The sequence below is a fragment of the Brachyistius frenatus genome, unplaced genomic scaffold, assembly GCF_029030835.1.
Source record: "Brachyistius frenatus isolate BFR_SWC_R1_liver_20210118 unplaced genomic scaffold, ASM2903083v1 Contig_87, whole genome shotgun sequence".
Lineage (NCBI taxonomy): Eukaryota > Metazoa > Chordata > Actinopteri > Embiotocidae > Brachyistius > Brachyistius frenatus.
The window spans coordinates 1,077,501-1,100,056 of record NW_027210686.1 but is presented as its reverse complement, the minus strand read 5'-3'; the positions used below and the strand labels follow the sequence as shown (position 1 = coordinate 1,100,056).

The window sequence follows — 22,556 nt, the reverse complement described above, 5'->3', positions numbered from 1 at the left end:
CCCGGAGAGTGGAAGCACGGCCTCTTGGCGCCGACTCAATCTCTTAAAAAAAAAAAAACACACATACTGTATGACCTCATCGCTACCTGCTGCCAAGTATCGACTCTTCCACTACCATTTTAGATGTAGGTGGATACGGAGGCTATAAAAAAAAAAAAACACCCACCACCATGCCTACACACTCAGCCGAGCTGCAAAAGAAGAAGATGAGAGCGTAATCTGTGAATATAATTGAAATGTTTCTCCGTGCTTTGAAAATGTGCATTTTTATAATTAGCTGGGCTGTAAAATTAGGATGGTATGCCCGTTAGTGAGGCGCTGCAGCGGCATGTGGTCACACAGCCACGTATTAGACGGTACTTATGAAACTATAGCGAAACAGATCGAGACAGGCAGCACCATCCTGGGACACTGGTGGAGCTTGTTGAGCAGTACGGTGCAGCAGTGTGGATGTGGCTGTTCATATCTCACTGATCTCAGGACAGTTGGTAAAAGAGACTCCAACAAATCCAGGGAAATATGCTACTAAATCAACTCACTGTAAGTATTTTTAAACAGTTTAAGAAAGATACAGCACTATAATCTTACTGTTGACAACTGAAAAGACATACGAGCATAATTAACCCGTTATAACCACATTTATACATCAATAAGTTGAACTATATATTTAAGCAGTGTTCTCACTCTCACAAAGGAATCTGACTGACGTGGACACATTAAGGAGAACTGAATACTGGATGACAAGAAGGCGCCTCGTTCATCCGAATAGGTACGTTTTCCAAGTTTCCTCCATGAAGCAAACTTCCACAATTTTGTGCCCATGGAATATGTTCATAACCTCTCAGAGAGACTTCCTGTTGACTCCCCACTCAGCTTCAATAAAATGATCAAGCAGCTCCTCTACACTTATTTCACTGAATGGATCAGATTGGATTTTTGGCAGGTTTTGAAACATTCACCATCCTAAAGCCACATGTGTTACAGAAATTGTATATAATATAATATATAATTTAATCTTAGGGTTGGTAAATTCATCCCGAATACAACAGCTGCTTTTAAAATCAACATAGAAAATTAAAATAACTAGATTAACAGTCTTAAAGAGTCTTCCTTTTACTTAAAACCCCCCCCCCACAAAATTACATAAAAATGTCAAGTTATGATGAGTGAGTGATGAGGAAAAATTCCACGACTAAAAGATGGTGTTACTGAGAAGACAACAATACTCCCTTTAAAAGCCGCATCACGTGACTATTTTGTGAAAACTAAATGTGTAGACAAAGTTTAATCCTTTTCACATGTATAACAGAAACTGTTGTAAAATTGATTCACAAATTATGGCTGTTATTACTTCCAAAAGGATGACAGAGCCACAGAACAGAGCGGGCCACATGGGCAAAGTGCAAAGATTGACATTTCACTGCACCTCATTCAAGCTGACTCAGCACACTTGACTTATTTTGATCATCTTCGTCTGTATGAACCACAGCAAAAAGACAACATTCAGAAAACTACTGGTTCAAAGTTGAAATATGAGAATACAAGCTACTAAAGCTGATTGTTTTTGTATTCAGTGATTTATTCAATTTGAAATAGAGTTCCCTATCTGTTGACCCGGGTTGATGTCCAGGTATCATGACAGGTTACCTGCCGAGTTCTACCCGCCCGCTGAGAATTACATTTCACCTGGCAGGACGGCGAGGGAAGCTGTGGGGAAAACTACAGACATTGTAATGATTTTTCTGCGGTTTAACTACGATGAAAATCTTCTCTGTCAGGTTCATTAATGATGATAAATGACCCGAAGTCTGTAGTTTGTGAACATTTGAAGTCATCTGTGTTTTTTAAGACTCACTAGTAGCATTTCAATAATACAATTTATCTGGAATTTACACAGTTTCCTTGATTAATCTCAATATTCATATCTTTATTTTTATTTTACATCCTTTATTAGGCACCGTCGGATGTTTTAGTTGTCATCTGTATCAGGTAAATGAAAGCCATTAACATTTACATTGGGAAAAAAAAATCATGGTGGAATTGTGCTCTCAATTCTAAGCAAAAAAAAAGAAAGAAAAGGAAATGATGTATATTTCATATTTAGCCTGAATTTAATAAAAACTCCAATATACTGTACATATAACTGCACATGGATTACTATTCCATTGGTGTGCACCATGTTAAGTGCAGAGTCTGTGACCCACTGTGGATTTTGAATTATAGAAAGATATGTGCACCTGCAGGTTGTGTCAATAGGGAGAAAATTGTATGTAGGTTATGACACTCGAGCAGTCCGTGCAAATAGAATCTACTGCTGTGAAGAAGCTGAGCAAGCCTCGAAGATGAGAACAGAAACCTGAAGGCAGAGGGCTGCAAACACAGGAAAGTTCAGCTGCACAGATCAGAGTCAGATTCTTATTAGAGTTCAAATTTTACAGGACTGAAATAAAATCTGTTACAAAATAACAACTATTGAGACCCTGACTTGATGTAAAATTATACAAACTTACAAACCACTCATGCTGTCTATGTTGAATTAAATGAGTACGAATAAGGACAGAAAATCCTTTCCAAATTTCATAAATAGTTTTGTTTGAGTGGGCTCCATTGATGTGAGAAAAATCTGCTGACTGAATGAAGGAGGCAACGCTACATTATACTTCTGCATAGACGTGTTTACAACTTAAAAAACCTCGAAGAAATTCAAAACTTTGCGAACCGCTATTAACGTTTTCCATCCATCCATTATCTATATACGCTTTCCCAGCAAACACGCCGGACAGATCGCCAATCTATCGCAGGGTGATGTGCATTTAGCACAAAAAAAAATTGCATTTAAGGTTTTGTTTTTGGAGTTATCTGCTGGTTGACCTCTTTAAGTTTGCTGTTTCAGATAATGTTAGCTCAATAAACTGACAGCATGAGCTTTGTTTTGTTGGTTTAAAAGCAATTTATGAATTGTTTTTTATCATTCAAAGAAACAATAAATACAGGTTACTACTTCATACATGTTAGAGCAAACAGTTGGCTTTTTATACATAATTTAGGGTTTGAAATGTCAATCATTTTCTTTAAACAAAAACAAACCTCAACATTTTGCATTTCCACCAGAATTAGCATTACCTGGCAAGGAAGTTGGATTGATGAAATCACACTAAATTGTGAGATTACAAGATCACACAATCCATCAGACAAGTGCTTGAAGTTATAGGTTTCTGTCTGAACTAGTGGTGGTTCAGACCAATCAGCTTCCTATGAGGACGTCCCGTCAGACGCCGAGGGGTTCAGATGGAACAGCAGCAAGAAGAAACTGCGGATCTGATTGGTTGAATTAAGACCATTAAAGACAGTGAAAGTCAGTTACCTGCCAAGTTTGTATCCCAGTTCAACTACTCAAATAGGCTTATCAAACTGGAGTTGGTATCAGGTTTAAAAATAATAATGAGCTAAACGTAGCTGAAGTTTTGGAGAGCCGAGGGGAACTGGAGAACCTGGAAGTACTTTGATGAATCGGATGTCGGAAGTGGTGTCAGAAGAGAAAGTTCAAATGGTTCCTGCCGTTTAATTATGAGGACGGGTCTGACACCGCTTCTCATCAAACATGAACTCCTGCAGGCGTTTCAGAGGAAGAAAGCTAGAGTGTGCAAAGTGTCAGTAAGTACACCTCAACAAGAAGACAACAACAACAACGCTCTGGAGAAAAACAAACGCTAACCTGATGATGCATTAAATGTTCAGGATTTGATGACAGACATGAATTACGGCGCTGCGGTTGAATGTCTCCTCCAACCAGTGAAGTTCCAGTTTACACATCTGTCCAGACTCATGTCATAAAGACGTTGAAGAAATCCTTTTGTACGCTCACTTGCTTTGCCAATAACGCTGATTGACGGTCGATGATGCTTTAAATAGGAAGAGAAGAGAAGCTACTAATTCTAAAACATGGATGCTTCACACACCTTCAACCAAATATCAAACAGCATCTAAACAATCAGCACATTTCTCAGTGAACACCCACGATTAGTGTCACCAATCTCAGAATCTGACCGGGCATTAAATAATGGAAAGAAAAGTGCTCTGGCAAAACATTTTGGACCTTTTGGATATAAAATCTCAGCAGCTCACCTTTTTATCCTTTTATTTATGTTAAATGTGATCATAATTAGCATATGAATTCTTCAGTAATGACTACAACCTTTAACCTTTGACTACCCAAATCGAATAAGTTCCTCTTCGAGTCCGAGTGAATGTTTGTGCCACATTTAAAGAAATTCCCTGAGGTTTACAAAAAATATAATGTTCCTGAGACCTTTGACCCCTAAAATCGAACTAGTTTATATTTGGGACCAAGAGAATGTTTGTGCCGAGTGTGAAGGAGTTTCCTTAAATCTGAGGCTCGCCACAATTGGACAGTTTAAGAGCAGAAAAATGTAGCCGGGTCGGACGCATCTCCATTTTTGTTGATGCTACAGATGTTCAGTTTCAGAATTTGATTGATAGATTAATGAATCATGTCCAAAGAGCGATGCCAACACCACAAACGTATGGACCCAACCTTTCTCGTGTCAACAGTCCAGGCGGCTGCCGGTATACTGCAGTGTTTCTCATACATATACTTTACTTGGGCGGCCCGGTCAGGTAACTCGCACAGTGACCCCAAATAAATGCATTAAGTAGGGCTGGTTATTGCACCAAAGATGGCTGCCCATGCAGTTCTATGGAAGCTCATAGGGTGATTTAGGGGTAAAATAATATCACAATATATCTGGGTATTTTTATGATAAGGATATTCTTGATATGACAAATACTGAAATTATTTTTATTATTAATTGTATTTGCATAGAATTCAACAAAAGTGTTATAGATTTATATGTCAGCATAAATGTAACATTATTTCTTCAAATATTAATTAAAAATGAAACGAAAATGATTTCTCAGTTCTTCAGTTTTTTAAATAACAGAAACTCTGAGATTCAGGTCCTGTAAACAGGGCTGGAGGGTTTGGGGGGGAGGGGGGATTCTGATCATAAGATGGTTTGGAAAAATTAAAAAGCGATTAATTATTTCTCCTTTATAGAACATACAGTAACCGATTTCATGTTTACATGTGTTCTGCATGAAAAGATCCTCAAGGAGAAAACATTTATTTTATTGAAATAGACATTTTTATTCAGCAGCTACTTCATCCAGCTGCATGTTTTCTGTCAAAATATGATTTTTTTTTTTTTTTGCATCGACATGGAAGATGATTAATGTACGTCTGACTGGTGCAGACATTTACACACAAAGTGTACATGAGCACTAACTGAACAAATAATCATAGTTTCATACTGTCACATCTCTGCTCACTGTGTATCAGCGGTGGGTGAAGACCGACAGCAGGACCGCCATGTTCCATACAGCACACACACTCCTATACAACTCCTGAGGACGGTTACTGTCAGTTGTTGGGGAGGTTTGTTTGTAACCTCGAGGGTTAGAAACCGTTTGAAGGTGCAGCGTGACGCACGCACGCACACACACACACACACACACGCACACACACACATACACACGTGCACACACGCACACACATACACGCATGCGCACACACACACACACACACACACACACACACACACACACACACACACACACACACACACACACGCACACATACATACATACATACACGCACACACACGCGCACACGCACACACATACATACATACATACATACACGCACACACACGCGCACACACACACACACACACACACACACACACTTGTCAGACGGAGAGCACAGTGTGGGTGACCTTGGATGCCATTAAGCTTTGCCAGCAGCTGAGCCAAGATCAGGCTATAGGCAGGCAGGGGAGGGGGGGAGGTGGGAGGGGGGGGGGTTGGCTGCCTGATAGGAGAGGAGGGCAGAACATTTAGAGACAAAAAGCAAATGGAGGAATATGAGAGGGAATTGGGGAAAAGCAGGCAGATGGAATGAGGAGAAGTAAGAAGGAGGAAATGGGGAAGAAGAGCTCAGACATAGTGAAATCTGTGTATGGATTCACTAAAGACGTCCTCACTGTTGCATAGCAACCATATATAAGTCATAGAAATTGAACTCCGTGCATCCTGCCAAGAGGGAAAAAAAAAAAAAAAAGGACCACTCTGCTTTTCAGCTGCTCAGAGGCCAAACAGCCGCTCTGTTCAGGCAACACACACACACAACACATCTACCCACACACACCAAAACCCTCTCCCAGCCAGAGGGGGGAGGGAGGGGGCTGAAGGAGGAGTGGAGGAGGAGCAGGAGAGAGATGGGGAGGTGAAGGAGAGCAGAAAGAAAGATGAGGATGTTATATAAAGGAAGAAGTAGATAAAAAGATGTGCGCCTAACTTAATGCGTGGCACGTTGACACCCCTCCAGCACCTCTACAGTTAAAATACACTAAATACAATATACACACACACACGCACATATATATATATATACAGACACACACACACATATATAGATATATATACACACATATATATATATACATATATATATACACATACATATATATAGGTATGTATATATACATATATATATATTTATATATATATGTCTGGTGTCTGTTGATATCTGTTGGTGTCTGTTGATGTCTGTTGATGTCTGTTGGTGTCTGTTGGTGTCTGTTGATGTCTGTTGGTGTCTGTTGATGTCTGTTGATATCTGTTGGTGTCTGTTGGTGTCTGTTGATGTCTGTTGATGTCTGTTGGTGTCTGTTGATATCTGTTGATGTCTGTTGGTGTCTGTTGATGTCTGTTGGTGTCTGTTGATGTCTGTTGATGTCTGTTGATGTCTGTTGGTGTCTGTTGATGTCTGTTGATATCTGTTGATGTCTGTTGGTGTCTGTTGATGTCTGTTGGTGTCTGTTGGTGTCTGTTGATGTCTGTTGGTGTCTGTTGATATCTGTTGGTGTCTGTTGATGTCTGTTGGTGTCTGTTGGTGTCTGTTGTTATCTGACCCAGTGCTCGTCGTTAGTTTTCCTCCATTCAGTCGTTCACCTGAAGATGTCCGCCTGCTCTGCTTCAGCTTTAGTTCATCTCCTGTGTGATTCTGCTGATCAGCTGCAGCCGACCGACAGCAGGAGGAACTTACTGCAAACTGACGTTATGAAGCAGCTAATTGTTGAATTACAACAAGGGCCGTATTTCACCGAAGCCTCCTCCGAGTTCATCTTTTCTCGTTTAGATATGTGGTGTAATTTCCGACACATCAGACCCACAGCTGAGACGCTGCGTCTGCATGCAGTTTATTACAAACCCCGGTGTTCAGACTTTTACAAACCTGAAACACGTCGTATATTTGTAACAGACGGAGCATGAAAATGAGGCTCAGTGTGCAAAGATGTTTCATGTTGATGAATGTCTTTTAGATCTCCACGAGGAGGTTCAGTTGTTGGGGAGGTTTGTTTGTAACATCTCCCACCTCGAGGGTCAGAAACCGTTTGAAGGTGCAGCGTGACCCAAACACAGAACCACTTTCTTTTTGGAGTGGATCTGAATTTTAATTTAATTTAATTAACAAAGACAACCTAAAGCCACATATCTTCAAGACAGTTGATGGTTGTAAAGTTTCAAAGCGACAGGTATCTCTAAAAATATAAATCCATATCATAATTCACATTCACATTCACAGGTAGCAGCAACTGTCTTGTACACGTTAGACAAGTAACTGAATACAGGAAGCAGTCCTTTCAACTGTATGATAACAGTCTCAGGAAATATCATCGTATTTCACGATTATTATTATTATTAGTTAAAAATTACCCTTAAAGCTCAATACAGAAAGAGTTTTTTGGACTAAACAAACACTTTATTGTGAAATAAAAGCATTGAAAGTTTTTTGAAAAACAAAATGCAGCTGTAAATGATGATGACCATGATGATGTCAGCAGGTTACTGGAGGTGAGCGCCGGAGCAGCCTGATCCTGTTTGCATCTTAAACTCGTTAGGGATTAAAGTTATAAATGGAGCGACTCTCAGGACATGTGACAAGATGTTTGATTGTTTCCTCATTTGGAGACAACGTTGTGCCCACAAACAGGAGAGCCGTCCTGGAGGACATCCAAACTCATCCCATGTTGCTTTTAATCACTTTTCTAAAGGGGAGGGAGGAGGGGGGTGATAATTTAAGTTTCAGAAAAAGAGAAAAGAGATGCACGACGGGCAGGTCAGAATAAGCTCTTGTACATGATATGAAAACTATTAATTTCCCTTCCATGGTACACTATGATAGCAGCATATCACTGCAGTGCTAAACTGGAAGATCACCATAATCTTTGCATATCATAGAAGAGTGGACTATTATCCTTGTCAGCGCTCTACGCTCTCTAAGAGCACTTCAGATTTTTTTGTTTCGATTTTTTTTTCAGGTAGAAATTTGAAGAAATAGCTCGGGGCTCTAAGTGTTCAGACTTGAAGGAAAATCTCTTCTCAGTTAGCTTTCAGGTTTGTCAATGACGCTTTGTTAACTGTAGAAAAGTGCTCTTCTGTAATTTCCGTGGCAGGGTGAGACAGCGATCCTCTCGAGAGCTCAGTATCTCTCTTTTGATCAAAAGCTGGATTCCAGCCGGCTCGTTCCCCGACGGAACAAAACTAATAGCTGAGAGCAGGTGCCGCATCGCTCAACGCCGTGTGACATTTTGGCTTTAAATTGCTTTTCAAAGAGCATGTTGTGAAAAAATATCCCACACGAAGGGAGCAGTTAGAAGCCCTGAGAAGAACCAGCGTATTTCTCCTTGAGATGCCCGAGATAATGACACGACATTTTGTAAAGTGGCAGCATTCCTTCTCTGACTGCTTCTCCGGTCGACAGCACCGACACGGCCGAAGGGAATTCACTCACAAAACACTGCAGCTTCTTTCTTCAGATGTTAAATGGCAATCAGCACAGGGAGCTCTTTTATAAGGGAGCAGATATGCTTCCACTTATCTCATGTATTCATCCATACTAAAAAGGATGTCCATTTTATTTTTTTCTTCAGCGCTCTTAACCTATAATCACACATTTGACCTGCTGTTTAACTCGACTCAACTCGCATATATTCATATAGCAGGTTCCAGACAGCAATGCATCCCAAAGTGCTTCACAAAGCAGGATAAAAAGAAGCTTAGAAATACGAAGAAGAAAACCATACAACAGAGATTAGAACAATAAAGCACAATTGAAAACCAAACAATAGAGCCTCAATTAAAAGCCAAGCTAAAAAGATTTGTCTTAAGTTGTTGTGTTTTAGTGAAGATTCTGGGAATAACCAGGAAGCCAGCCGTGGAGGATCTGAGGGATCTGTTAGGAGCGGATCTTAAAGCAAGTCTGAGAGGTCGGTTGGTGCCAGTTAATGCAATGATTTAAAAACAAGCAAATAAATCTTAAAAACAAAACTGAAACTAACTTTAGAATATGTTCTCTGTGTGGTCAGAACTCGAGCTGCTGCATTCTGGACAAGTTGCAAGCAACTGGTATTTTTTTTTAGGAAGAACAAACAGGAGAGCGTTGTAGTATTCAAGAGGTAATAACATCATGCCTGAGCGTCTGTATCAGCCTGGGAGAGCAACAGTCCGATTTTAGGGATATTTCTAAGATGATAAAAGGACAATTTTGTTCTATTTCTAATGTGAGTCTCAAAGTTAAAGTCACAGTCCAAGATAATCCAACGTTGTTGACATGGTCCTCGGTGTGAAGAGCTGGAGAATAGAGGGGGTCGGAGAGTATTTCTCTCTGGGCTTTTGCTCCAAATATCATAATTTATATACTTAAAATATTTGAGGGGTTGATTATATAACTTATATAACCGTTTTGTTAGAACTCCTTCCCAGTTTCCCAACATTTACCCACATAAAAGCATACATCTGCCCAACATTAACACAGGCTGAACCACAACGGCCGGCAGCCAGTTAACTTAGCACGAAGAACCGAAGAAATGGCACCGACGTGTCGCTTCCTCACGATGATGAGACGACGAGGACACAACTTCAGACAATCAAGAAAAAAACAAAACCTGATTGTGCTTTTTACACAACCTGAAGGTGGCTTTGAACCTCTCACCAACTTCAGGCATTTTGAGGGAAACAAAGAAAACATTTGGATGTCAATTTGCATTCCTCAATAATATGGTGATAAACCGCTGCCAACGGCTTTCAAAGCTTTGTGCTCAAACACAGGCTGTCCGAAGTCTGGCTGCATGATTGCTGCTATGACAACGAGCTGTAAGCTTCGGACCGACTCGGACTCTATTAGACTCCATCACGATGCGAGATCATAGTTCTTGAAGTGGATCTCGAGTCATCGCAACATCCCAGTTGCCAACATGGAAGAATTTAGCATTTTACTAGCGAGCTGCAAACAAAAGCATCTGCAGCATGATTTCCATTTATTCAAAAACCGCCGTAAAACATTGTATTTCAGATCAGGATAAAGATTATATGGTGCTCCCGGTTTCACTGTCAATTGCAGTTCCAATCATTATTTTGTGAGCTGAAGGAAAACAGGACCGATTGCATTCATTAGTCTCATTACCTGGTCATTAAAATGTGCTCTAACACTGCAGCGACAGCACTATCAGCACTGCTGTCATTATTTCACTTAATGATTCGCCGACTAATCCCTCGAGGAAATCTTCATGAAGGCAGCTTGAAATATCACCACTGAGTTTGTCTCATCGCTTCAGTGACAAAGTTCCTCTCGGCAGCTGTTGGACACTGAGCGACTACATTAGAGGATTGCTTCTTTAATATCGAGCCACATTGAATCTTCAACTTGTCGGCCACTCTGGGGAACTGCTCTGCTGCTGCAACATCTTTCACCTCCCTACTCTCCTGAAGATCAGATTCTGAAACAGATCACGTGCATGGAAGCGTTTGTCTTTGCAGGAGGTCACTGGCCCACTGAGGACATCAGGACGGACGCTTCTCCAGTTTATATGCAGTGTTTTGTTCTCCTCTCCAGCCTCGGAGCAACGCATCACGTATCAGTCGACGCTCACGTTTAACCATCTCATCAAAGCTGTTCCTGCTTCCAGGTTCTGATTTTAATTACAGAAACAGATGTTGACTTAACGCCTCCCCCGACTGTGATTGTCTAATTACAGCGAAGCAAACAGGTCGGTTTTCAAGCATCAGATTTCTTCACGTTTATATGGTTTTCGTCTTTACAAAGAAATATACTCAGTATTTACAGAGGTCCGATGGTGGAGTCTTTTTTTTTTTTTTTTAATCCTTTCAAAATGAAACACTGAAGAGAAAAAGTGAATGCTAATGTCCAGTTAATGAACTAGCTCACTACTCTATCTGTCTGTCATTGGTTGCATATGAAAGATCTTTTTACAAGTGATCAAGTCTTCCAGCATCAACTGTCATTTCAGCCCAAAATCAGCCTTCAATAGCTACAAATGAGAAGCCTGTTTGTCCACCTGTCTGAAATTATAAGGACCTTCACATTTGCTGAGAATTCTAAGTAGTAAATCTGCTTAGATTTTACAATGCATGTCATTGTAAACTATATATGTTTCATGGGAAAATGGAAAGCTCGAGAGCTCTGATGAAAAGCTGTTGCATAAGAAGTTTCACGACAGAGTCCAGGTGTGTCGTAGTCGTTGAAGTACCCCACAGCATTTGTGACATGCATGAGCCCACACAGGCAGACTGGTCCTACGGTGGCTAGTTTACGTACAATAGTTCATATTCTACATTTTCATTGCTTTAATTTATCACAGTCAACTCTATAATCATGTTGTTTTCAACAGTTGATGTGGATTACTCATCTAAAGTTTTCAGTCATTCTTACAATAACAGCCTCATTAAGAAATGAAAGGTTTCTGTCTCCTGAAACACTCGAGGGCTTTTAATTTCAAACACATACAGGAAGTGTTGAGTTTGTATTAACAGCATAATACAGTAACTTTAACAGGGCAAACAGTAGCGGATCAAAACGAGGATTTAAATTGACATTGTGAATTAATCCATCTAACTTACATGTCAATATGACATTTAAGATAACAAATTATTTTTATCCATACCCATCAATCAAACCAGGCTGACTATTGGAGGAAAATAAAATCACAGTTCAGTCCACTATGGGCTTTGTTTTACCAATGTTCTGTGATTTGTATGGCACACAGTGCATTTTTAAAGACAAGTATTGTCATGAAATAGTCCAACATCACATAAAAATGCATCGTTTTTAGTCAAATGACTGCCTATCCCCTATTTTAAATTGGGCATAAATTTAAATTGTCACTTGTGACTCATCATGTAGACCGCCAAAGCATTCTGTTTAATTTATGGAAATTAATGAGAATTTAAATTGCATTCACAACTCGGTCTGCTCCAGTGTTTTCAGAGAGAGCAGCAGAGTGCTCCCCCAACCAGAGCAAAGTGCTATTACCCCCCCCCCCCAAAAAAAAAAACAACAACAAAAAAAAAAACAACAAAGCCGTCTGGGTTTTATTCAGCTGATAGTGGGCCATTCAAAATGACCACAGAACACTTCGCCTGTATCTCTGCCACCATTTCATCAGACGGAAAAAACGACAACCTCAAAATGGGTCATCACGCGGATGTCACAGCAACGTGACCGATTGACCCCAACTGATAATGGTCTGATCCTGCGGTCAGCTGTCAGCTAGAGTTTCGATGTTCAAATAAATCAAGCATCAACAAAACGGGGCAGTAAATTGGATGAAAGAGGACAATAAGGGTGTCGCTGGTTGTTTTGGGGCATGCTTGGATGGAAACAAGGGTTGAATTGTCTTGCAGTCATCCCCTGTTACCTGGGCTCAACGCCAGGCCGTCCAAACCTACCCGCAGTACTATATGGTTAGTAAATGAGGCCTGGAACACAACAACAGATGACCAAACATGGCTCGAAGAACTGCTTCATTAATGCTTCATGCCCGTGAATGCCGTGTTGAAAAGGAGCTGGGCTGTTTGTTGTGCTGTCAACGCATTAAGCCCCAATCACGCCTCGGCCGAACCGAGCAAATTACTACATGGAGAGTCTGTAGAGCACAAATAACAAAAGGAATTCACACACAGACAAGCTTGTGTTCACAAAAAGATACCGACGCACTTGAAGAGGAAAACATGTCTGCAGGCACACACATGCAATTAAGCATGACGTCTCTGTGTTTTTTTGTACGGTTGGCAAGGTAAATGTCAAAAAGGCTTTAAAATGATGTGTTGAGATGGAACACACAGACTTACAAACACTGTAGGTCACAGACTGAGAGGGACTCAGGGGAAACCAATTCCAGACCACCACTTCCTTTTGATATCACTTGTGTATTTCTGCCCCGCACTAAGTGGTTCACTCCAACTGTATTGCAAACTACATGGTGAGGATGACTGCTATCAGACAAAGAAGCTGCAACACAGACATGGCAAAGATATTAATAAGGTAAATAAGAATGTAAACAACACACTTAACACCCTGTGTTAAGCCTCTGCTTCTTTAGGTTTCAGTATATTAGCACCATTAAAAGTATGTTATACAACAAGTAGTTCCAACCCAGCGATCTGATCGGTCAACTGAACATTTGGAACATGCTCAACTCATCATGACATCACAGTCTGTTTATCACTAGAAATGTCCCTCCACCTCCTCAATGGCAATATATAATTGGAATAGAATTTCATAAAACCTGTAATATAATGTAGTTTCTACTTGTTATAGGTCTATTAAATGACCCATTTGGTGAAATCTGGTATTTTTTGGTCCTTTTTGGTCACTCCGAGCACCCGTACGGTAACACGAAACAGTGCTAAAATGTTAAAAACACGAGTCCATGGATATCTTTGTTCATCAGATATCTTTGTTCATCAGATATCTTTGTTCTTCAGATATCTTTGTTCATCAGATATCTTTGTTTGAGACTAGAAATCCTCTCTGTTGCTAGGTGGTTGCTAAGGATCGAACTACTTCCTGGAGTAGTAAACATTGCATGCGTTACATGAGAGTATATTGATGCGACTGATTGTTTTTCAGTTGCTAGTCATACCCCATGTGTTGCCATGGAAACGGAGATCACACTAACAAAAAGTTTTTTACACATTTTCATTACATATTTTATTTAGTTGGTAACTTCTTGTATAATTACAATATTACACTCCAGGGTGCTTTAACATCATTATTGTCACCTCAGTGATGTTTCTGGAGAGCACACCCTCTCGTCTAATATCACAACACTCATTCCTGAACTGAACAAGCTGTTGGCAGTTCCGCTTTGTACCCACGAGTGTACTGACGACTATCTCTGGGTTACTGTACTGAATTACAATCTAAAATATGATGATTCTCAGGCAGGTTCTGCAGTTATAAAGAGCATTATGTTCTCATTATGGTTTCTAAACAGATTAGTAAGGTTTTATTCACATTGGAAATCTTAGAGTTACTTTAGGACTCAGAGAGGCAAGTGTTTCCACTTTATGCCTTCAACAGCGGTGCAGCTAAATGATGGATACCACCACAGAGAAGCTGCATTATGCATAATAATCTGGACAAACCGGAATCACTTTCTCCATCTGGTGGAGGTTCAGCCGCTCCTCTCTGACCTCTGATGTCTGTGCTGGTGTTTGACCACAGGCAGCAGAGAGGCTGCAGAGGAGACAGCCAACCAGCCAGGTGAAAGGTAACATTTTACGCGTCGATGACAACTACACTTGCTACTAAAAGGTGCAATAAAACTAAGCCACGGAGTGCTGTATAAAATATATATAAATAAATATACATAAAACTGCTGCCAAACTACAAAACCTAACATCCTGATGCTATTTTTTTTTTTTTTTTTAAATGAATGAAATGATGGCTCAGCTCACACAGATGCACTAAAACATTGTTAGAGAGGCTCCTCCTGCGTCAAGTTGCCTCATCAACGCACACATGAATGAAAGAACAGCCAAAGTTCAATCTGTAAAGCCTGCAATTCAAGTGTCTTTTAATGTTTAGGATTGTTTATGAATATTTCATCCTATTACATAAGCCAACCTCCCGGCAAGTCAGATGAAAAGAGATAGAGGCAAGAAGCTAACCAGAGAAATCAAACTAGATCCCCACATTTTTTCAATTTGCAAATGGTTTCAATCTGTTTATCTCAATCTAAAACCAAGATGGTGCTGCCTGACTAACATTTGAAGTTATTGACTTTTATGGATCAGCCCCAGAAAAGTGCTGAGATGGACATATCAAAGGCAGTTCTTCCAATTTCACAAACAGCAGATCCCTCTGACAATCTCCAACCGCAGCAGCCTTTCTTTCCCGCTGTAATCACTATAAATCTTTTCAATTAGAGGCAGATGTTCTTCTCTGTTTGGTGGCTGTTTCCAATTTCACAACCAACAAAGAGGAGGCATCAGAATCACAGAAAACACAGAGATGATTAAACACCAAACTGCTACACATGAATTATATTCTTTATCAATGATTTTAATTCCTGTTTTGTTTATTGCATGCAGCCACTTATCTACCAGCTAAACAAGTCTGTTGAACCATTTTTTTGTAACCTTATTAGCCATCCTTAATGCTGTGATGGTGTATAGATCCAATTGCAGTTGCTTAGCTCACAAAAACACTCCAGTATTTACATTATAATGGTAAATACAGTGTTTCCCATGCACATATGGGCAGGCTGCCCAGGTATTAATATTATTATTATTATTATGTAAACATCATCCATTCATGTACTTTTAACTTGTCACAGAAAATGACGCTATTGATGCAATCAATTACCACAATCTTCCCTCGCTCCACCTGTCTGCTCCGCACCGGCTTGGTGGAGCTCCGCCTATAATGAAACACAGAGATCAGAGGACAGAAACCAGCGCGACTGTCAAAGCCTGCAAAGCTCAGCAGAGACTGAGCTGAAAAGAAACGGGTGCTCAGAAATGAGGTATATAACATGAATTCAATCTGCTTGGTTGGGAATCTTTCAGTTGTTCCGTCCAACTGGGCGTCGACCTCTGGTTACTTTTAACCAATCAGCAGCACTCTGCCACCGCCGCAACTACCGACAGCCCATGTCCACCAAACCCTTTATTTACAGTACAGAATGTGTTTTAAATTGTTTAAATGAACATCAGCAGCTTGACGAGATGAAAAACATTGAGGCTGCGCTCGTCACTGTCACCAGCCGTCCAATCACGGTGAAGAAGGGACCAATACTGGTCACCGATTGGTCCGCTCTTCAGAGTGGCTGTGCAAACACTAATACAAACCAAGTTGCCAGACTGTTATCACAAAGAAGAAAAGTGAAGCTGTGAGCGACAGTCGCCGCAGCTAGAAAGTGATCGTCTGTCACTGAGTGAGAGATCAAACTTACACTACTGGTTGGTTAAATGCTGCAACTTCCTTTTCAAATGAAAAGCCCTGTAGTTTCACACACGATCCAGCTCTGCACGAAGTTATGACCTCGACGTTTTTCTTTGGGAAACAGTAGATTTCAACTCGGGTAAATCCTGTATTCAAACGCTTTGTTTGACACTTTTCAAACTATTTTGGCAACAGTTACGTTCACTGCAGCGGGCGTTTAAGAAGTAATTGTAGATACAGAAAATCAAGTGTACAGCACAAGGTACATTAAACGGACGCTGTCCTTTTTTCCTTCGTGCGGTCCCTGTAGAGAAAGTTTGAACAGCCTAATCCAAAGCACGCCGAGAAAATCAGCGATGTTTCACCGAGTTAACGTCGTGTTGTCTGACAAACAACTGGGACAGATTATTAATCAAATCGCTTGTCAGAAACAGTGCATTGCAAGCGAGGATGTCACCCTCGGGCCCAGAAGCTTTTGTCTGCTTCTCTGATCTTCTGTATGAACAAGAGTAGAAATAAATTGAATACTTTGTACACATTGCGCTTTCTGTGGAATCTTTTTTTCCCCTTTTTTCTAGCAAGCATCACTGAATAAATATGTGAAAACCATGTGAGTGACTCAACCAAAGTCTGTCTGGCAACATAAGCGTTTACTGGGTTTCTATTCTGAGATTTTTACTCTGCAGTAATTCAGATTATCAGGATCAACTTTTAAAATCTTTATTTCTGCTGACAAAGGAAAAACAAAAGCGAAACAATTGTTTTTCCAGCTAAAGTATTTTAGTGAAAATGTTTTTCTGTTTATCCAGGCCAATGGGAGAGTTGTCCAAATGGCACATATGAGGTCGTTCACCTTTTACTTCAGGGTCTGAAGCGATTAGATTTGTTTCATTACCTACACGGCCCACAGGTGCAATTCATTTCCAGTACTTTCTAACCACAGCCAAAGTGTATAGAGACTGAAGCATTGGGAGTTTTTTTTTTTAGCACAAAGGATGATATAACCTTCCTGTCATAAAGTCTTTACATAGACTTCTATAAAATACATAACTTTATGTTGACAAATTCAGCTATAATATTATCAATTATTCAATCCACAAAAAAACATAAAGAAGCCAATTAGGGATCCTTCACGAGTACTCCTTGAGGTAGTCCATATTTATCATCCATGTTCTTATATGAGCATATCGATAGATGTTATCTGGCTTGTTATTCAACGTGTGTCATCAAACAGCTTCAGATGCATCACCATCCCTCCGCACGGGGCTGAAGCTTCATCTAAGCTGCATGTACCTGGAAAACCAAGATGCATTTCTATCAGAGCCATAATTTGACTAATGGAGAAGTATGTGCCAATAAGTGCAAATGAAAATGTACTGTACCCCAAACATATATAATTCACATATAAGACAATTGAAATGATAAGTTGGGATAAAGAACAGTCAAGTAAACAAAACATTTTTCTCCAGAATACAATTAAAACGTATTGTTTAGTATTAGTACTGTAGTATTTCTATTCGCTTAGCTTTAAAAAATGATTTCTGTCTACTTTCAAGTTCATGGTTAATTTTTTCCTGACACTTCGTAGGAACTTTCCATACTTTCTATTGTTGCATAATGCATTCATACAGCTTACACTGTAGCTGTATCAACCACCAGCTGGCACAACAAACCATGCTGAGTAATAATGAACAGTTTGCTCTGAATACAGAACCTCAAAGCCGAATCAGCAGGGGAGAAAATCGGATTCAAATTTTTGGCGCCTAAATTAGAATTGATTCTTGACACATTACGCAAAAATACAGACACAATTTCTCTCCCTTCCTCCAGTGTGTTCTAAACTATTCAGTCTTGTCTTTAATCCACTGAATTTTAATATCTAACAAGTAGTGGATCTGACCGATCTGATTGGAAACCTGACGATACTACGTCCCGCCCACCGATAGCTGTAACCTGACTGCACCACAGGCCTGTCAATCAAACAGACACGCCCCCAAAAACAGGTCTTCTTGAATCTTCTTTTCTAATGAATGAGGGATTATTTTCAGATGGACCTCCAGAAAACTAATAAGAAGGAGTGACTTTAGCTAACAACACCGAGATAACTGATGGACACATTTTATTCACTTTGGATTTGATGAGAGAAGTTGAATGGGAGTCTATGGAGCCGGAGGCTTTTTGGAGCCGACCTCTAGTGGCACTCGATGGTATTGCAGCTGAAGACATTTCTACATCGGAACCATTTTTCAGACCTAAAGGTGATGTCCACTTTTCTATCCAGACTCCGGTATAACATGACACTTCACCTTCGTCTTGCAAAGCTAAATTGTTTACTTTAAGTTCAGTTGAATCCAAAATGTTTCTCAATGTCATTAACAGAATATCAGAATATGTGTACATTAAATTTGAGTTGATTCGAACAATAATTGTGTCCTTATGTGAATCGATTGTTTCCCCCACCCTTTCATATTACATTCAGTAAGTTCAGGAATGCATTAAGTGTGGGGCACACAGAAGCGTGACGGGACACGAAAGTTATGGTTCAGTATGTTTTTGAAACAGCCGAGAAAACAAAAGAAATGAATGATTAAACTTCAGCTTCAGAACGGCACAAAGTAACGCTGTCTTTCTCTCTTCTGGTCAACAGTGAATACACGGCCATCTTGTATGACCAGGCGCTTCGCAACGTTCATGCTGTCATTCTGTCGCAGACTGACAACAACTTGTGCCGTGACAAAACATTCACAAGTGGAACTAATGCTCAAGAATTTCCATGCCAGGGTTGAAAGTAAAAAGACATGAACAAACTATTATGACATTAATGTTCCCCTTGGATCACTAAACACAAGTCCCATCTGCACTTGGCTTTCACAAAGGTGTTTGTTGGTAATTACCACCTCAAATATACAGATGAACTGAAAACTAGACCGGCTTTCCTGCCTACTCAGCAACTAATCTGATTGTTAAAAAAGCTATTGGGGTGAACACTTCATGAGGAGATGGACAAATTGTTCACTATCAAGGTAATTAGCATGGATTATTTTTAAGAGCTGAACCTTTAAAATGTTTTTCTGATCTAACTGTCTCTGATGTAGGTTAATGCATTGTTTTGCCTTTGGGTCTGTCGTGTACTTTCATATTAACGTAGCACTCACAACAGTTATTTATGCAACCTTTAAGAACTCTAATCTAAACTGAGGAAGGAGTTTGAATCTTACAGTACATGTTCAGCTGCTCTGAAAGGTTTTCATACTCGCTGGCCTGGAAAGCCATTTAGCTGAAGGACTAAACTTTTTACCACTAAATAATAAAAATAAAAAAAACTCTTGAATGGCACGAGAACCCACTAGACTGGAAGAACAAATAATGTATTACTGTAAGCAATGTGAGGTACATGATGAAGTTCATTCCCAATGCTGCAGTAGGCTACGACAGAAAACCTCAGATTACACTTTGTCACTGTCGAACAGCTGTCTTATTGCTTCTTGATACCCTGAATACTCACACGGCATTTATACAGCAGAGGTGGCTGTGAAGCTGCAACGATCATATTAATCCATAAGTAGATCGACAGAAAATTATTTGGCATCCATTAACAGAATCAGTTTATTTAGGGATCAAATAAAAATGCCAAACCTGTGCTTCAATATGAGGTATTGATGCTTTTATTTTTACATTTCCGTGTTGGTATTAAGAAAATATCTATCTATCTTTTCTTTGTCAACCGAGTCACTAAACTAAAGTATCTGTGGGTTTTGCACATTTGATAAAAAAAATAAAAATAAAGACATTTCAAGTTATCGCCTTGATCTGTGATGATGTGTGTCTCATTTCAGTCCTCTAAAACGCAAGAGGGCTTTTAATTTGAAAAAGATACAGGAAGCGTGAGTTAGTATTAAGGCCTAATGAACTAACTTTAAGGGCAAAAAAGGAAGCGGATCAAAACGAGGCATTTCAGGGTTCAATGCACGACCATTTTGATTAACTAAAGACTAATATAACTGTAAATTACCCTCATTACCATCAGCAAATCGTTGTGGCCTCTTTTTGGCCAACCTAGTGCCCTAGAGGGGGCGCCGGCGCAGTTAGTAATCTGCACGATGCTTGAATTTCTGCATGGAGCATAAACCACACAGCTGGGCTGCTGTGGCAAGAAGATGAGTGAATTTAGATCTACTTGTGGTCATGAACGAGGCTCATGACCTCCGAGGTTAATATTCCATAAATCAGCCGCACGCCATGTGGTGCAGCCCCACGTAAACATCGGGTTGCATGTGAGGAAAGTAGGACAATGTGCCCACAGCTATGAACAGGGTCCTGAACATGTGCTGCAAATTTACATGATGGGGACTCACGAGTGTGAAAATAATGTGGGGGCAGCGTGAGACATGAACTTAGCATCGCATCACAGTTCATCCTGTCATGTTTTGGGACGTATTAAAAGCCTCCGTCTGACTGTTGTTCTCTGCTCTACTTTCCTCATACGTACCCAGCGGGGGTTATGCAGACGTACAACCATTCTCCATCGTCTGTCCATTTCTCAGCAGCAGGTTTGGGACTACTTCACAGTCAACAAGCACATGCAAACACTTTGTGCTATTTTTCTCATTTTTGAAAAACTGGGTAAAAATGATTTGTTTACTCGTATATAACAAATACAGAGAAGGAAGGAAGATCTGGTCATTTAAAATACATGTTTAACGTTTTACTGTTCAACTCATGAAATACCTTTTTATTTTTTCTTCATCACAGATGTATCACATTACAGCTCTATTTTATGAGGGTTATTTTTCTTGTAGCAGAAAATACATAAGATATATCCAGCCCTGAAAGAGCAACCATTTCATCAAGGCCTACCTGTGCCACTGACAAATATTTATATCGTTTTCTACTTATACTGATGATGACAAACTGCTGGGAGATCATATTTAGGGACTCACAATTAATTCAGCAGACTACATTACAGATGTGCAGATGATACATAAACTAAGCTGCATCAGGACACTGCAGAGAATATAAATTTGTATGTGTGCAGACGTGTGTTTTATTCAACCTGTCTTTAACCAGCTTCTCCTTATTTTTACTTAATGTGATTTCAGACCTGAGCTGTCAGTTGCAGCCTTCAACCAACTGTTGGATGCAACTGATGTTGTATTTACGGTTGTATATAAAGCAGCCTGAGAGCATTCACCTCCAGCTGCATGCTTTAAAGTACATCTTTAATATTATGGGAATCATTTTAACAAGCATCTTAGATTTTAAAAGTTTAAAAGTGATGCAAAAGATATTAGTAACTTAAACTGAAAACCATCTGTGCACTGATGCAGGTGACTTTCACTGCAATGACACATTAGCTGAATTGATTGAAAGCAGACTTTTAAGACGACCGCTCAGCCTGCGACAACATCAACTGTAATCCGCTGTGAAGATGAAGATGTGAAGAGAACCCACCTGGTGCTGATGAAGAGGGAGGCCAGTCGTCCTTGTTGACCAAAACATTCAATGGTAGAGTGTCTTCCTTGAAATAGATGTAGAGTTCTTACAACTGTCGGAAAAATCTGAAATAATGTGAAAAAAACAACAACTTTAGATTTTTGTTTTTAAAGTTTAGTCCAATAAGAAAACTCGTAGCAGTTTGACAGTGATTAATAAATCTAATATGTTTTCAATCGTGAGATTTTCAATCACTCCATTTCCATCAACTTCTTTTTAAGTTGTGTAGCTGTGACCGAATTATTCATCATCTTTTAACTACACCCAAGAAAAAGATGTACAGTTGCAATCAATCTCAAGCCCTGCAATCAAAATGACATCTTAAATGGAGAAATTAATTTTATATTGAGCTGAAGTAGGTGAACGTTTTTAAATTGCTTGTATTAATTTATATCAAATTTTTGCAAATTTATGCCATCAAGCTTCAAAAGCCCTCGTCTTTTCCAAATGAGAAGCGTGGCTATCGCTGTGACCTTTGAGTTAAAGGCTCAGATACTAAACTTGTAACTATGAATATCTTGCAATGTTAAATATAAGATGGGGCTGATTTTCTGCCCAAAGTGAACCTTATTGTATCCATGGTAACATTATACTTCCTGTTGCTTGTAAAAGTTTACATCTGTTCACACAAGTGAAGACTTGTAACGTGACATTTTCCGAAAACACTGCTGAAAAAAATACGCTGATACTGATATTCAAGCTCTTACTCATTACATTAAAATGAGGTAGCACC

General features: G+C 39.8%; 1 protein-coding gene across 3 annotated transcripts in view; it reads right to left on the bottom strand.

Moving 5' to 3' along the window:
• LOC138627504 (thyroid hormone receptor alpha) overlaps window positions 1–22,556 on the bottom strand; it is a 92,548-nt gene that overhangs the window by 58,692 nt on the left and 11,300 nt on the right. For all 3 annotated transcript variants that reach the window (XR_011311392.1, XM_069709887.1, XM_069709888.1), the window contains exon 2: window positions 21,782–21,888. The gene's annotated coding sequence lies outside the window, so the exon portion shown is untranslated. The remainder of the gene's footprint in view (window positions 1–21,781; window positions 21,889–22,556) is intronic.